This window comes from Desmodus rotundus, chromosome 3 (assembly GCF_022682495.2).
Source record: "Desmodus rotundus isolate HL8 chromosome 3, HLdesRot8A.1, whole genome shotgun sequence".
NCBI classification, from domain to species: Eukaryota; Metazoa; Chordata; class Mammalia; order Chiroptera; family Phyllostomidae; genus Desmodus; species Desmodus rotundus.
Window position 1 is genome coordinate 103,764,989 of NC_071389.1, and position 5,946 is coordinate 103,770,934.

The 5,946-nt window shown below is 37.6% G+C and overlaps 1 pseudogene; it reads right to left on the reverse strand.

Annotated features, from left to right (window-relative positions):
• Nucleotides 1–4,170: 4,170 nt before the first annotated feature.
• Nucleotides 4,171–4,645, reverse strand: LOC112296222 (large ribosomal subunit protein eL21-like; annotated as a pseudogene).
• Between the last annotated feature and the right edge of the window lie 1,301 nt (nt 4,646–5,946).

Here is a 5,946-nt window from a genome sequence, read left to right on the forward strand (position 1 = left end):
CAGTACCAGGCTGTTTTGATTACAGTGGCCTTGTAATACAGTTTGAAATCAGGTATTGTGATCCTTCCTGCTTTGTTCTTCTTTCTCAAAATTGCTGCAGCTATTGGGGGTCGTATATGGTTCCATATAAATTTCTGAAGGGTTTGTTCTATATCTGTGAAATGTGTCATAAGTACTTTAATAGGGATTGCATTGAATCTATAAATCGCTTTGGGTAGTATGGCCATTTTGATGATGTTAATTCTTCCAATCCATGAGCATGGTACATGCTTCCATTTGTTTGTGTCTTCCTTAATTTCTTTCTTCAGTGTTGTGTAGTTTTCTGAGTACAGGTCTTTTACCTCCTTGGTTAGGTTGATTCCTAGGTACTTGATTTTTCTCTCTGGTATATCAAATGGGATTTTTTTCCTGATTTCTGTTTCTGCAGTTTCGTTGTTGGTGTACAGGAATGCCTTTGATTTCTGAGTATCGACTTTGTATCCAGCTGTTTTGCCAAATTCATTTATTAGGTCGAGTAGTTTTTTGGTGGAGTCTATAGGATTTCCCATGTACACTATCATGTCGTCTGCAAACAGTGACAGTTTCATTTCCTCCTTTCCAATTTGGATGCCTTTTATTGCTTTTTCTTGTCTGATTGCTGTGGCTAGGACTTCCAATACTATGTTGAATAGGAGTGGTGAGAGAAGGCATCCTTGTCTTGTTCTTGATCTTAGTGGGAAAGCTCAAAGTTTTTGTCCATTGAGTGTGATGTTGGCTGTAGGTCTCTCATATATGGCCTTTATTATGTTGAGGAATGCTCCCTTTATTCCCACTTTGCCAAGTGTTTTTATCAGAAATGGGTTCTGTATCTTATCAAATGCTTTTTCCGCATCTATTGATATGATCATGTGATTTTTGTCTTTGCAGTTATTGATGTGATGTATTATGTTTATTGATTTGCGAATATTATACCATCCTTGCATCCATGGGATGAATCCCACTTGGTCATGGTGGATGATCTTTTTAATGTATTGCTGGATGCGGTTTGACAATATTTTGTTGAGAATTTTAGCGTCTATGTTCATCAGCGATATTGGCCTGAAGTTTTCTTTCTTTGTTGTGTCTTTATCTGGTTTTGGGATTGGGATGATGCTGGCTTCATAAAAAGAGTTTGGGAGTCTTTCATCAGTTTGGATTTTTTCGAATAGTCTGTGAAGGATATGGGTTAGCTCTTCCTTAAATGCTTTGTAGAATTCTCCTGTGAAACCATCTGGTCCACGGGTTTTGTGTGTTGGGAGTTTTTTGATGACTGCTTCAATTTCATCTGCTGTTATTGGTCTGTTCAGGTTCTGTTTCTTCTTCATTCAGTTTTGGAAGATTATATTTTTCTAGAAATGTGTCCATTTCATCTAGGTTTTCAAATTTCTTGGCACATAGTTCTTTGTAGTAATTTCTTACAGTCCTTTGTATTTTTGTGGTATCAGTTGTAATCTCTCATCTTTCATTTTTTATTGTGTTTATTTGGATCCTCTCTCTTTTCTTCTTGTTGAGCCTACTTAAAGGCTTGTCGATCTTGTTTATCTTTTCAAAGAACCAGCTCCTGGATTCATTGATCCTTAGAATTGTGCTTTTAGTCTATATGTCATTTAACTCTGCTCTGATCTTGGTTACTTCCTTCCTTGTACTTGCTCTGGGTTGTCTTTGTTGTTGTTCCTCCAGTTCCTGTAGGCGTAGGGTTAGGTTGTTTGTTTGAAATGTTTCTATCTTCTTACGGTAGGCCTGTATTGCTATGAACTTCTCTCTCAGGACTGCCTTTGTTGTATCCCGTAGGTTTTGGGTTGTTGTGAGTTCATTTTCATTTATTTCCAGAAAGTTTTTGATTTCTTCCCTAATCTCGTTCTTGACCCATTCATTGTTTAATAGCATGCTATTCAGTCTCCATGATTTTGAGTGTTTTGGGTTTTTTCCTTTGGGGCTGGTTTCTAGTTTCAGTCCCTTGTGGTCAGAGAAAATGCTTGATATGATTTCAGTTTTGTTGAATTTGTTGAGGCTTGCTTTGTGTCCTATCATGTGGTCTATGTTTGAAAAAGTTCCATGGACACTTGAAAAGAATGTGTATTTTGCTTCTTTGGGATGAAAAGCTCTGTATATATCAGTTAAGCCCATTTCCTCTAGGGTATTGTTAAGTGACACAATATCATTCTTGATATTTTGTTTGGAAGATGTGTCCATTTTTGATAGTGGGGTGTTAAAGTCCCCTCCTATAATTGTGTTGCTGTCAATATCTTTCTTGAAGTCCTCCAAGATTTTCTTTATGTATTTGGGTGCTCCTATGTTGGGTGCATATATGTTTACAATGTTTATGTCTTCTTGGTGGATTCTTCCTTTGAGTATTATGAAGTGACCTTCTGGGTCTCTCTTTATGGCCCTTCTTTGGAAGTCTATTTTGTCTGATATGAGTATTGCTACCCCTGCTTTTTTTTCCTGTCCATTTGCTTGGAAAATTTGTTTCCAGCCTTTCACTTTCAGTCTGTGTAAGTCTTTTGTCCTGAGATGGGTCTCTTGTAGGCAGCATATGTGTGGGTCATGTTTTCTTATCCATTCAGCTATTCTATGTCTTTTGATTGGAGCATTTAATCCATTTACGTTTAAGGTTATTATCGATACGTAGTTATTCATTGCCATTTTTTCCTACCTGTGTTCCTCTGTCTTTCTCTTTTCCTTCCTTTCCTTAAAGCAGTCCTTTTAGCATCTCTTGCAGAGCTGGTTTGGTGGAGCTGTATTCTTTTAGACTTCTTTTGTCTGGGAAACTCTTTATTTGGCCTTCTATCTTGATTGAGAGCCTTGCTGGGTAAATTAGTCTTGGTTGCAGGCCTCTGGTTCTCATTACTTGGAATATTTTTTGCCATTCTCTTCTGGCTTGGAGCGTTTCCATTGAGAAGTCAGTTGCTAACCTTATTGGGGCTCCCTTGTATGTCACTTCCTTTTTCTCCCTTGCTGCCTTTAAGATCCTCTCTTTGTCTTGGAAATTTGCCATTTTAATTATTATGTGTCTTGCACTGGGTCTCTTTGGGTTCCTCTTGCTTGGGACTCTCTGTGATTCCTGGATTTGGGTGACTTTTTCTCTCCTCAGATTAGGGAAATTTTCCATCATTACTTTTTCAAACAGGTTTTCTATCCCTTGCTCTTCTTCTTCTCCTTCTGGTGTTCCTATTATACGGATATTGTTACGTTTCATGTTGTCCTGCATTTCCCTTATTGCCTCTTCATTCTTTCTGAGCCTGTTTTCCTTTTCTTGCTCTTTCTGGGTGTTTTTTTCTACTTTGTCCTCCAGCTCGCTGATCCGATCCTCTGCTTCATCAAGTCTGCTTTTCATTCCTTCAACTGTGTTCTTCAATTCAGAAATTGTATTCTTCATTTCCTCTTGGCTCTTGTTGATAGTTTCTATTTCCTTTTTCATGTTGATATAGTGTGCAGTGAGTTCATTGTAGTTTCCCTGTAGTTTCTGGTAGTTTTCTTTGAGCTCAGAGAGCTCAGTGAGCTTCCTGATGACCATTGCTTTGAACTCAGTATCTGATAGTTGACGTTTTTTCAGTTAGCATTCTTTCTGAGGCTTCCTTCTTTCCTTTCATTTGGGAATTGTTTCTTTGTCTTCCCATTGTTTGTGAAGCTCTTCTTGTTAGCCTCTGCTTCTTAAATTGATGTATTCTGACTCCCTGGGTTTATGGTATGAACTTCTATGGTAGAATTCCAATGGGATTCAGTGGTGCTGTCTCCTTAATCTCCTGTGCTCACTGGTCTTGAGCTGACGTTTATGGGTGTAACACAGTCTTACTCTGGTCTTTTCAGCACTCCAGGTTTTCTTGTCTCACTGTCTGATCTTTTGATGTCCTCTATCTTTGGTCTCCAATCTTCAAATATGCTGGAATACTGTTGGCTGTTTGCTCTGCTCCTCAGATCAGCTAGGTATTTCACTGGTGTTGATGGGAAGTGGACTCTGTTCCCACCTATCTCACCACCATCTTTCGCCTCCACTCCTGTGCCCACATCCAGCTGCCTGGGTGTCTGGTCCAGGGCTCTGGGGCTCCAGTCCTCGTGGGTGCTGAGAGCCAGCTCCTGCGAATTGCGAATGTCCTTTAATTTCCCTTTTTAAAAAATCAGTATAGAAGTCTTTTGTTTTTTTCACACTTATCATGCCATGAATTCATAGGGAATGGGTTCCAAGAGCTCAGGCTCCTTTCCATTAGCTCTCACAAAGTGTGCTTTTTGGGAGGAGGCTGATGCTTCTGTTGAACCCAGGTACCTTATTCTTTGGATTCCTTCTTTTTCTGGTCATTTTCCTTCACATGTTTCAGGAAGCTATCTTGACTCTAGAGTGCTTAATATGCTCAATTCATACATTAATTCTCTTGGCAAGAATCTTGCCCTTAACTTGTTTGTTTACAACAATGCCCAATGCATGCTGGGTGACACTGTAGACTCTTCCAGTGTTGCCATGGTAACATTTGTAGGGCATTCCTTTTTGAACAGTGTCCATTCCCTTGATATCTACAATATCACCTTTCTTGTAGATTCGCATGTATGTTGCCAAAGGAACAACTCCGTGTTTTCTAAAAGAACTAGAAAACATATAATGAGTACTTCTCTTTCCCTTTGTGTACACCATTTTGGCAAATTACTGGAAGATGGCAGTTATGGCCAAAAAGAAAATAATTTCCCTCTCTGATAGTTCATTATTGGCATATAAATATGCAACTGTTTTCTGGATATTAATTTTGTATACTGCTACTTTACCAAATACATTTATCGGTTCTAGTTGTTTCTTGGTGGAATCATTAGGGTTCTCTATATGCAGTACCATGTAATCTACAAATGATGACAGTTTTACTTCTTTCTTTTCAGTTTGGATGACTTTATTTCTTCTTATCCGATTGCAGCACTATGTTGAATTAAGAGTGGTGAAAGCATACATCCCTGTCTTGTTCCTGATCTTGAATGTTTGTAGTTTTTGCCCATTGAATATGATGCTGACTGTGGGTTTGTCGTATATGTTCTTTATTACATTGAATTATGTTCCTTCCATTCCCACTTTGCGAAGTGTTTTCATCATAAATGGGTGCTGGATTTTATCAAATGTTTTTTCCTGCATCTATTCATATGATCACGTGGTGTTGATCTTTCATTTTGTTTGTGTGGTGTATCACGTTTATTTTGTGAGTATTGTACCAACCTTGCCTCCTTAGAATAAATTCCACTTGATCATGGTGTATGATCTTTTTGATGTACTGTATTTGGTATGCTTATATTTTGTTGAAGATTTTAGCATATATATTCATCAGGAATATTGGCCTTAATTTTCTTTGTTTGTTGTGTCTTTATCTGATTTTGGAATTAGGATAATGTTGGCCTTGTAAAATAAGCTTGAGAGTTTCTCTCCTCTTGAATTTTTTGGAATAGTTTGGGAAGGAAATGTGTTAGTTCTTTTCAGACTATTTGGTAAAATTCATCTGTGAAGCCCATCTGGTCCAGGACTTTTTTTTTGTTGGGAGTTTTTTGACTACTGTCTGAATTTCACTAGGTGTAATCTGTGTATTCAGATTCTGATTCTTCCTATTTAGTTTTGGAAGATTGTATGTATATTTCTAGGAATTTATCCATTTCACCCAGGTTGTCCAATATGTTGGCATATGTTTGTAATATTTTCTTACAATCCTTTATATTTCTGTAGTGTCAATTGATACTTCTCCTTCATTTCTGATTTTATATATTTCAGTACTCCTCTCTCTTTTTTCCTTGATGAGTCTGGTTAAAGGTTTGTCAACCTTGTTTATCTTTTCATAGAACCAACTCTTGGATTCATTGATCTTTTGAATTGTTTTTTAGACTCTATTTCATTTATTTCTTCTTGGTTTTTATTATTTCCTTTATTCTACTCATTGTTTGGCTTTGTTTGTGTTTATTTTTCTA